The sequence below is a fragment of the Colias philodice genome, chromosome 9 (genome assembly GCF_061535455.1).
Source record: "Colias philodice isolate Cphi_HAF_F1 chromosome 9, ilColPhil1 Martin Lab GWU primary, whole genome shotgun sequence".
Taxonomy (NCBI): Eukaryota; Metazoa; Arthropoda; class Insecta; order Lepidoptera; family Pieridae; genus Colias; species Colias philodice.
This window is the reverse complement of record NC_143094.1, coordinates 8,104,306-8,116,421: the sequence shown is the minus strand read 5'-3', so window position 1 is coordinate 8,116,421 and position 12,116 is coordinate 8,104,306. Positions and strand designations below refer to the sequence as shown.

General features: G+C 35.1%; 1 protein-coding gene across 4 annotated transcripts in view; it reads right to left on the bottom strand.

The window, feature by feature from the left end:
- Positions 1 to 12,116, bottom strand: part of EcR (Ecdysone receptor) — a 126,081-nt gene that overhangs the window by 101,461 nt on the left and 12,504 nt on the right. For all 4 annotated transcript variants that reach the window (XM_089698630.1, XM_089698628.1, XM_089698629.1 and 1 more), the window contains exon 2: positions 4,928 to 4,972. The gene's annotated coding sequence lies outside the window, so the exon portion shown is untranslated. The remainder of the gene's footprint in view (positions 1 to 4,927; positions 4,973 to 12,116) is intronic.

Sequence of the window (12,116 nt, the reverse complement as noted above, 5' to 3'; positions counted from 1 at the left end):
AGACCTAATTAAGAGCAATCTATCAGTACTGGTCACAAGTTGCACATTTGAGTTTTTTGGAAGAAAGAAATATTTTTTGATCGATTGATGTTGAAATTGTTTGAGCCAAAATCATGTTTTACTGCGTATAACTCAGAAACGGTAGGATATAGGAAAAAATGATTCAGGTACAACTTGTAGATAATTTTATGGCCTTTCAATTTTTCCTTGAAAGTTTTTCTCTAACATGAACCGTTTTTGAGATTTAAGCGAAAAATGAAAAATGGACCCATTTCCCCCCTCCCCCCACTCCGGGGCTCCTCCTAGTGGCCCGGGGTTTTAGTATGTTTATTACCTAGGGACTCTTGACATGTTTCCGAAGAAACATATTACGTTACTAACTCACGCACTCTAGACCCCCCTTGGAGGGACTCATTCAATGGACTAATTACCCACAAACTCAATACGAGAAAAACACGTAGTTACTATCTTATCCGAGGCAAATGACCCCACGTCGGTATTCTTTCATAACACAATAAGACGCTCATGTGACCATTACGACCTGTCACGCAGCGTGAAGAGATTAAAAATAACAGTTACTGACAAGTAAGAAAAAACGACTTTCTGTAATCTGTCTAGTAAGTGTTCGTCGAATGTTTTTAAAGACGTTAACAGCGATATTTATGATTTAACTACACACTTAGTACACATAATATCATAATGTAATTTTTGATTATAGTGAATACTGATTGTCTGTATAACATAGAGTTACACAATATACATAGGTAACTCACAAAATGAATTTTAACGTGCTGATTCACAAATTTTGCTAAGAATAATAATATAATACCTTTGTACTACGTGTCTTATAACTCATAAGTCATAATACAAAGTTGTAGCATTCAGATATTTTCAAGTCGCCTTAATTAAAACTTTGCATGTAACCTTAATGAAATATATCGCGGAGTCACGCCATTTCATGCCTTATTTGTCAACTCCTGATAACATTTTGTATACCATTTACCTGAGATTAAAAATATATTCGTTTAAACATTAATTTGGACGTTGGTTTGGAAAAGTTGATTAACACGTTGCTTTTGTTTTTATCAGAGCAAATAGTCTTTCAAATTAAATTAAAGGAAAATTTGAGTAATTGAGAAAATTAAATTATTCAACCTTTACGTATTTCATTTGTATCTGCTACAATCGCCCAGTGGTCGAAATTTGACCTTCTCGTTCTAACGACTCTCACCTGCGTTCCATTATTCGTATAATAACAGAGATAAGTTCATTATTATTAATGACATCGCGATACGTGGATTATGTACTAAAATACGTACATAAAGTTTTTTTTATGATATAAAGCAATAATATCCATTCATACAAACATATATACAAACTTATTAGGTGCTTGCATGCACTCTTCAACTTTAAATGCTGAATATTCTGATTCAACCCCATCAAAATTCTTTTGTTAACAATGCTGACTTGTTTGGTTTTTCATGTAACGTTTGGCCTCAATCTCGAGCTTAGGCTTCGAGTGTACATCACGATTGTAGTGGAATAAAAAGTTAAGTCTATCATGGTTTTAGATTGATTCATTTTAACATATTAGCTGTAGCCCGTTAAACTTTTATTTGACAGAAAAATATTTGCAAATACATAATACCAAATAACACAAAATTTTGCAAAATATTATTCGCCAATCTTTTTCTAGAAAGATTAACATATATTATGATAATTTAACTGCCTTGATTTTTTTCATTCAGATAAACAAAAACTGTGACACGTAGACGACGTGAGCTCCAAGCCTAAAGTTTTTATCGTCCACCATCACGAAAACATTGACGTAGTTACATCGATTGCATCAATTTCAATGTGTTCAATAATTGTTGATATCGATCTTTATTCAATGCGCCGTTAGAGGCCAGCGCACGCCGCCCAATAGGATTATGTACTTGGATATTTAATACAACACACAATATCATTTGTTTCGTTATTCCCATAAGCAAACGTATTAGATGTTCACTGAAAACGCAGTGACTTTGAACACCTGGACAATCATTTTCAAAGTCAAATATCGATGATCATAATATGAATTATTGAATTTTAAACTTACTGACGTGAGGGCTTCAGACAGTCTAAGTACTTAATTGGACTGCACAAGAGAGCTATTAAAGCCATTTGAAAATAATTGGAATCAAAACATAGAGTTAACGAGATCGTTTAATGCTTATTATTCTGAAGATGATGAATGGAATGCAGTTTGTTTATATCCTTCGTTTAAAAACCTTAACTTATAATATTTTTGAGACAGTAAATCCAATAAGTTACGTGCCAGATATATAGTACCAATCATAGCTCAGACGCATTGAGAATCAGAAAAGCGTTGACATATAATTCGCAGGGCGAGAAACGTTTGTAATTATATTCCTCTGGTAGACCGCGACACAGCCGTGCCTAACAAGAGAAAGTAATTCCAATGCTACCTATCTTTGACCGCAAACAGATAGCAATTTAATGACAGCTGGTTTACAACATCGACTTTCATTTAATGATACAGCTTCGCGTTTGAGATGTTAAATATGTTGTAAATGGTCACTGCATTGCAAACCAGTTGTTAATTTCTCTAGCGGCGAACGTCGACGTTTCTAGCCACAGAGTAGACGGTGTGCGACACTACTTCCTGTCGTTATATGGGTATAGATTTACAAGAACCCTGTTTTTGTAATGCATAACGACTCATATGCAATATTTTTTTTGTATTTAAAACGTATCTTAGTGTATGGAAGAGGTAAGAGTTGTAAGAGAAAATTATTATACGGTCATAACTTCTTCAGGTTAAAAATGACGTATAGTTGATTTAATATTAACGATTTCACTATTTATTTAATGCATATTTGAAATCTACAAATTTACCGTATAATACATCAATATGCTTTGCATAATATTGAATGCAAGATAAGTACAAGTATATTACAAATTACAATATAATATAATATATTGGTATTTAACTATTTAGTCTACAACCGAGTAATCTGTTAGCATACCAAGCGCCGCGAGTCGAAGAACGTATCAAAATTACCGCTTAATTTCAATAAATGCACTCAAATCCATTAGATAGGTCAGTTCACAAATCAATCAAATACATATACGATGCATTACCGATCATCGCGTCCCAAAATAGACGGAATTCGTCTGATCAAAACAGAGCAGCGCACGGAAGTATGTAGGACGTTCGCGCCGGCGCGGGCGGCGATACCTTATCTTATTGGGTTAATAACCTATAGCCAGTATTGGAAGTATCGCGCAATCACGACACCCTTATCAGGCCGCTTGTTCATCTTCATAGCTTAATATTAAGAGACATGATTGTCCCATCTTATGCTCTCCAGGATATTGTCATTAAGTTGATGAATAGCTACTTATTTATGTATTTTTTTTTCAAATGATTCAGTGATACTATTTCTCTATCTTAAGCGTAATTGGATCAAATGCTTTTGGTTTTTGCATCAGCTGTTATTTATGGGTTTATAAAAGTTAAAAAAGTACATAAGGCGAAGGAATTTAATGTGGCTGTTGTATTTCATAATCACGAACTATTTTTCGCCATATCACTATTGTCCAAGAGATAAAGACTCGTTTCGCTGTAGATAATAAAATAAAATGGCTAGAGAAAGCTGTTTTATAAAAAGATGAAAGTTATACTTCATCGAATGCAGCCAAAAGCGATTCACGACTTTCCATCTTTTCATTCACTATCATGTGATTATCATTCCTTATTAAGGTTAATATGTTTTGTTAATTTAAGAGCACCTATTCATTTGTTTTATGGTTCTTTACTAGTTTTAATAGTCGTACTAATTTTATGTATCACATAGCATGTTTGAAAGACCTAGTAACTAGGTCCTAGTCCTTCGGAAAGCCTATTCCAGGATCCAAATAGGTAATATGTTACTTTAACTGCAGAAATTCTTTTATTTAAAATCAAGCAGGAATAAATGTTATGCGAATAGAAAAAAGTAACTTCCGCAAGTAAGTCTTATAAGAATTCCGTATAGGTCAAATTCAAATCTTCTAACAACTAGATAAGTAATCAATTGCCGATTATTGAGCAGAATTATTAACAAGATTATTATTAAAAAAACAAAATACCCGACTGCACACTAAATAAAGGGAAATTTAGAAAAAATATTATTATGTCTTTATCCCGTGGGACTTTTAGGATAAAATGTATCCTATGACACTCCCGTAATCAAGACAAATCTAACGATACCTCATACATCAAAACCCATCAAGCCGTTTAGGCTACAGGTGGTCACAAAGGAAAAGACATACATACATACTTACATACACTCGAAAAACATTACCCTCCTTCTTTGGCAGTCGGGTAAAAAGTAAACTAACGTCATCTAATAGTAAACGGTACATTGCAAAAAGCATCATCAATACTAACATTTTGCCATCTATGAATGGGGTTGGTAATCTGAATGGAACTGTAGGGATGAAGCAATATCTATAACACCGTTCCCCTCTACGAAACTGGATAACATAATATTAAACCTAGCCATATAACGATTGTATGCGAGGGTGCGAGTGTCCCAATTTGTGGTGTAACATAAATCTATAAGTCTATCTTAAGACACTGTATTAAATCATAATATTACGAATATCAATAAGGTCCTGGTAATGGGGATATCTACAGATGTACTATATAGATTTTTTATGAATTTGAAGTGACACATTGTAACAATGAGAGATAGTCGGAAACATTTTTGACAAGAGTAGCTTTAAGGCATGTTTGATGAGAACGTATTGAGAAATACAGATTTCAGAAAATAAAAAAAAACAGATATCTATGTCGGCTGGTCATTAATGACAAAGGTAGATCACCATTATGTATACTCTATGGGTTATAATATATTCAAATAATTTGTCTTTCACTTACCACTGGAGGCGTTTTCCGAGGCGAACAGCGGGGCGGCGTTATAATCTGGAAGCAATTACACAACCAATTACATTTGAAATCGTAACAAATTACTTTAATTACTCACTTCGATCCCGGTACAGGCTCGAGATTCGTAATTACTAATTACAAATTAACTTGTGAAATTGTACGGGAATACCAGGATATCTCTTCAGGTAAAAAATTGTATCCATTAATCACTTGAGCGTATTTATTATGTTTTACACAAAAAGGAATGAAACTGAACTTTTCGTGTGTAGCGTGTGCTTAAATGGACATATTTTGTACAACTTTTAAATTTAAATTTCCAGCAGTTGGTCAGGCATCCGCCCCGGAATGGCGCGAAAGGATGCGGGTTCGAGTCCCGCCTCGTGATCGAATTTTTTCTATTCTTTATAAATTTATATTTATAAAGCATTTGAATGCCATAAAACCAAAAATATAAATTCAACTTTTAAATTACTGAATAGAATGATATGTTTATAAATAGGTTAAATTTCATTAGTATCTTTTCTAACGATTATTTGCATTCAAGTTTAATTTATTATAAGATATAAAACATTGTATGTAACCACACAAAAGGTCTAAAATCTTTTATTTAAGAGAGATTGTATGAAGATGATACATCGAAAGTTTTTGTATAATACAAGAAACACTTCAAAGTTCGATCTCAAGTTATAGACTCAAATGTATTTTGTGAAGATTTTTGTTCGTAATTTACATAGATTTAGATGTAGACGAACATGTTAAACATACCAGTATTTAGGTTAAAGTGGATTGTTTTTTTACATTTGTATAATGAATAAATGTCGTTTAAAATTTGTAAAAAATTTTTCTATTACAAAACGGACTAAGATAACTGAGACTAAGATTTTTTTTAGATTCAAATTTAAATTACGTAACTAATGCCTTCTCAGACTCCATTAATTACTTTAATAGGATTAAATACATATCATACAATCATAACCGGTTTCAATAGATCATCTGCAAGCGACTTTTTATCGCGCTATATCTAATAAATTTTTAATTAACACCTAGATATTCGTATCAGAAAAGGCATGATTGAATTCCAATTTAATTTTATATCAGCTTCAATTGCAAGAACTCATATCGAATCAGTGAATGAAGTTTACAAATACCTCTGCTCAGAGTGGAACTGATTGTCTCCATTTGATGCCAATAATGGCCTATGAAACTAAGGCCACGGGGTAAATGACACTTGTGCAATGTATTGTCTACTTTACGACAATATAACTACCTTAAATTGACCTAACACCCTTTTTCTCACGAGTTTTAAACGTAGTTCAACATAATTTGTCTGTGATATGGTTTTGACATAATGTAGCGTTGTGCTCTACGATAAGTGGAGAAAAATATATTTTAATGCGTTTTAAATTTAAATTTAGATTTGTGACTTATTCTTTATCAGAAAGGAAAATGATCTTCACTACATCACTACATAGTATAAAACAAAGTCGCTTTCTCAGTCCCTATGTCCCTTTGTATGCTTAAATCTTTAAAACTATGCAACGGATTTTGATGCGGTTTTTTTAATAGATAGAGTGATTCAAGAGGAAGGTTTTAGTATATAATTTATTAGGTTTTAGATAAAGCGGGCGAAGCCGCGGGCGGAAAGCTAGTATTAAATATTAAAACGTTTTCTTAATGTTACAGAAGGAACGAATGGTAAATTCTCCATTGTTTATCAAATTAGAACTCTCTAAATAAATAATTACTCACTTAATAGTAAACGTTCATAGTCATGAATGTATTTTTAGTTACAACCTTTGCAGGGATATATTTGATTGGCACATCGCCTGGTCGCAGAATGTCGACAGTCGACACTGATTTGAGGCGAACTATATTCGACTGCTAATTTTTGATACACAGCACTTGCACGGTAGCACATTGAGTTGACACTTGACACACTGATCGAAAATTCAGTGTTGTATAGTTTACTGCCATTTTGCTTACATCTATGGCATGCAAATGTGTGTATAGTCCGTCACTAGCCGCGCCCGTGTGTGCGTGAGCAGCGTCAGACATGTTTAAATTAAGTTTACACACACAGGCGCCCGCGAGTATGCGCGGGTTGGTGGCCTCGTTATGTTAAGTTTTGTTGCTTTTAAAATTCATAGAGAAATCTTTTAGTATTAAACAGCAAAAACATTATTTGTATTGAATACAACAACATATTCGTGCTATTGAATGTATTTTTACGATATTTAATAACAACTCAAACAAATAAAAATAATTCGCATTTATATACTGAATTAAAATTATGCTTTAGTTAAACAAATATGTAGTTCAATACAGTCAAAAATAAATCGGTTCATTAGAATCCTAATCGTTAACCTAATAATGAAATGCGAAAACATAACAAACTAACTAATTAGTTATTATACAAACACGGTTAAAATTATAAACTCTACAATGTAATTCCAAGAGAACGCTATTAATATATTATTCCTGAATCCTGACCTATAGCAATGTGAAACGTTCACCCACTCGTTTCCCCCACTGACCGTAGTGCCGACATTTTTCCGTGCACACTAAATATATACTTGTTTATACTTTATGCATGCATGAACACGCATGCTAACTATGTATGTAGCTATAGGATGCACCTTTGCGATCCAGGTTTCCCTCTAACCACCCGCAAACCAACAGGGCTAGGTACCTACCTACAAAATTTTAAAGTGTCTGCTGTCTACTAGTATAGAGAGAATATAAATAATGTTCTTTCAATGCGATCGATATAATTTCAAAATGAATTAACAATAAATATTCATTACTAGGTATATTGCCGCAATTGAATATTACAAAGTATATTCGTATTCGTATACTTGACATAAATATGCTCAATTTACCACAACATACATAAATTATAGTAGACGTTAAATAATTGAAAACAATTACTATCTGAATGAATGGGACTAGAAAATGAATATAGTTTTTGTTGCGCAGAGCTGCAGTGCGGTCGCAACATTGTTCTCATGTCGAGCAGACAGACAGCCCTATAACTGCGGGCCCGGGGTGTGAGGGGGAGACTGAATCCTGACCACGCACAACCAGGCTATGCTTTCCCGTCGCTAACGGCCTATATTTAGCCTTGCATTTCACCGTACCGCATATTAAATGCCACGTTGAAACCGCACTGAAATAAAACACGGCAAAGGGCATTTAAAAGACTATCGATCGGGCAGACGTCCGCTATTCTTTGGAATATATCCAATTTTTTTCACGTTATTGTCTTCCTCACCTAGAAGGATATTTGTAAGGAAATTAAATATTACTTGGCTGACATCCCGAAATCTTCAGGTTTACGATCAAAACATACGTTTCAAATGTTATTAAAAATCATACCCAGTTATTAAAAATCGTGACACTCCTTGCGTCGCGACTCGCGGTGCATTTTTGTTGATGACTTGACAGAAATAGCAGCTCGTTTATAAATAAACAATACAGAAGACAACTAAACCATAACAAGCGAGGGGAGGTATCATTGTAATGAGCAAGTAAATTATACGTTTTATAAAAGCTTTCACGACGTAATCACGATATGATGAAGGCGTCTCTAACAGCCTATTTATACAGCAAAATCGCAAAATGATTACAAGCTTCCTTAACTAGAAAATAACACTGTCAAGAAGACATACAACAATAAAGCTGTAATACGCAATTTCCTTTCATTAGTCCAAGCATTTCATGAGAAATTTGACTATTAAAAATCTGCATAAAGATGCAAAGTGCAAACACATAATATTTACGAGATCAGATAACAATATACTTTGTACACACATGATGTACTGTAACGTCGTGGTTGTGATTGTACCGAGATAAGCTGGCCGCAGTACATAACAGTGCTATCGTGTGTGGGCAAAACCACAAACCACTAGCCCCCTCGCCTTTCCTATAAGCCTTCTAGATTACTTACTGACGCACCACTTTCACCGCTGCGACACGGAAGATGCTCCGCTCCGTATAACTATCGCAGTCTAGTCTGAACAAGCTAGTTAAGAGTTAAATAGGTTAAGAATTGAACCACACAACACAGTACAACCGCATCAAGATATGAATAACTGCCTACGTATAAAATTTAATCGAAATGGGTTAATGTATTTACTTCGTCGTTTAAATAGTCACGAAGCGGCGATCATTCTTTATGCGTTTAGCTATATATTATGTGCCTTAAACTGAACCAACATAAAAACGAACAAATACATTAGTTATACAACCCAGTTTTAATGCATATGAACTACATAGCTTGCGTACATTGTATACTGTTAGCTAATAATGTAAATTTGATATTAAAGCGTCCCACATTTGTAACAAAGCGTTTAACGTCTTAAAAAAAGTGGATAAGGTGTTATGACAAAAATGCATTGCATACATTCTACAAGATATCAGCGTATGATTGGAATTTTAGACTTGAGTGAAAGCATTCTATTTTCCACGAGCAAGTTTCTCTTGAATAAAGCTCTCGAAAGAGAAATCGAACGCGGCGCGTTGATGCGAAAAATAGAAAATCGTTCCAGCTAGAAAAACGTGTAAAATCCTTCCACATCTGCCTTATAGCAACGTAAATCGATAATAGGAAGCCCTCCGTCTAGTTCAGCAGTGCGTGCGGGCGACCTAATACACCCACTACGATGGTCTTTGCAATGCGGGCTAAATATACTAGCCTAGCGCGTTCCTGCGCTGCACCAACCGAACGGAACTTATGTGCCGACCACAACGTTCACAATTGCTTGTCCGGAGAAAATAACCAGTTTGTATTATCGTGCAAGCGATTCGCGCCCCATTTGCCTTGAAATTGGTTTGAGATTTGTTTGACTCGGAGAGCGGAAGGAGGCCGTTTTTCAACAGAGCAGTCGCGTTAATAACACAGCTAGGTGCATTCTCGCTGCAATTTCGCTCTCGGTCGGGCTGTGTGTTTGTGGCGCGCTGAAGATCAGGGCTAACGATCGGCGTGAAGCAGCCGTCCCTTTCGCACGCGCCTATCGCCTTCGCTCCATAGGCACGTCTAGCAAAAGAAATGCTACAACTTTATCTGACAGCAACGCGACGCGACGCCGAGAGGCTTTTGTGCGTTTTCTATGTTTATGATTATAGGAGAGCACGAACAAGGGGCCCTTTGAAAGCGTTGCTTGCTACATAATTTCGCGACTGTTTTGTTTTTGTTTCAGGAGCTTTTTATTGAGCCTTAGTACACAGAGTAAATGATGAAGTCGATACTAGTAGGACCATAAATGTTGCAGATACAAATGAAGAGATTACTTTGACAGTTTTTAATGTGATGAAAACCGTTATACAGTACAGAAAAATGTTTGCATAATTTTAATAAACCGGTAAGTTTTCTTTGTAGTTACAGATTATAAAAATAAAGCTTACTTCATGATAAACGATAAGAATATGGATGAAAACGATGGTTTGTCTCGTGCGTTGCACGTGTGCTTTGTAAATGTGTGATACATTTACAAAGCACACGTTCCGTTCATCTAATGTTAGACAATTTTAGTGATGTCATATTTCATGTTTTCTATACACGCTTATACCTATCTCAAACGAAGATCGAATTCAAATTTAAATAAAAAATGATTGACTATAAAACTTATGACAATTTTGTAACAGTACTTATTTAAAATTTAGATAAACACATTGAAAATGTTCTTATATTAATATCCTCTAAATATATTAAAATAGATAAAACTAAACAATTTTACCTAATAAGGCAATACTAGAATAAACTGGATACTAGATGTCTACGAATTGATAAACAAATATCACCCAACCAAGTTTTCTGTTTGTGTTTCGGATATTATGTAAATAAGTAATGAATATCGTATTCACACAGGTGCAGTGCAAATAGATAATTTCACATTGGTACTACTGGATATTTTACACGCAAGTATATTTACAAAATGAGAATTAGACCTTAAATTACTAAGTTAATGTAGAGTCAGGGGTGGCATTTCCCACATTTGTTACTTGCGTGTATGAGGAATGAAGTTGAAATTAAGTGTACACTTTCATCGTTAAAATGAATCTGCTGATAGATGATGATGATTAGATACAGTATATTTTACAAATCTTATGGCAGTAACGTCTGAAGTGGTCTTCGGGTCTTGCCTAACAAAAATTAGAAATGCATCTATTTTAAAAATAGCGCCAATTGGTTAAAAAGAATTGACGAGTACACGGGATGGGAGAGCAAGGCAAAAGAATTGAGTATAAAATTAGATAACCATCGCTCAGTTAATGATTAAATTGGGCGATGCACTTACAGCAAACAGTCGAAAGGGCCATTTATAGAGGGGGAATTTGGCGGGACAGCGTAACGGGTGCTACGAGTACTATATTTACATTCGGGCACGTGTTCAGAGCTGAATGGGCGCAAAGCTTGCCCTTGACCCCCGGAACGCACGCGGCACGCACCGCCCAAACGCCGCTGGCCGCACCTCTGCCGCACCGATCGACCCGCGCCGCACGCCCGACCCCACACACCCCTGATCGATACCTCGCTTCCGCTACTCACACAGATTTCCATTGCAACTTGCGCCTATTTTCCCCGTCTGAAACCTGTCTGCCAAGAAGCAAGTGTCCGGACGAGTTTTGGCGCTGCTGATATTTTTGGAAATTAAGTACCATTCGTGGCTTATTTTATATTTAATTTTAAAGCTGGTGTGTTATGGCTTATGACACTTGATGAGTCACTGTCTGAAACATTTTGGTATAACAGCAGAATCGTATAATGACACTAGACGAGGCATTTAAGTGAGTTTCTCACGATTAAAATAGTAATAAAAAAGTAAATGATTTCCGCTTTTTAAATCACTGTACATTAAAATCTTACACTCACGCAAACATAGCGTCTCCGTTGTCTCGTATATGAATGTAGGTGATTGTGTGCAGCATAGATATTCTTCAAATGTGTGTGTAACGACTACAGGTAAATTAGCTTGGAGAAATTTTTGCATATGTAGTGGTGTGTATATTACTCAGATCTTAGAGCGCGTTTCCACTATATCGTTCTGACTTCTGGCCTATACAAAAATGTTTCGATATCCTAACATTACTATTTAATTTTATACTTATTCCTAGCAACACTTTTGTTTTCAATAAAAACAAGTTTTTATTTGAAAGAAAATGGTTTTGACTTTATAAAAAA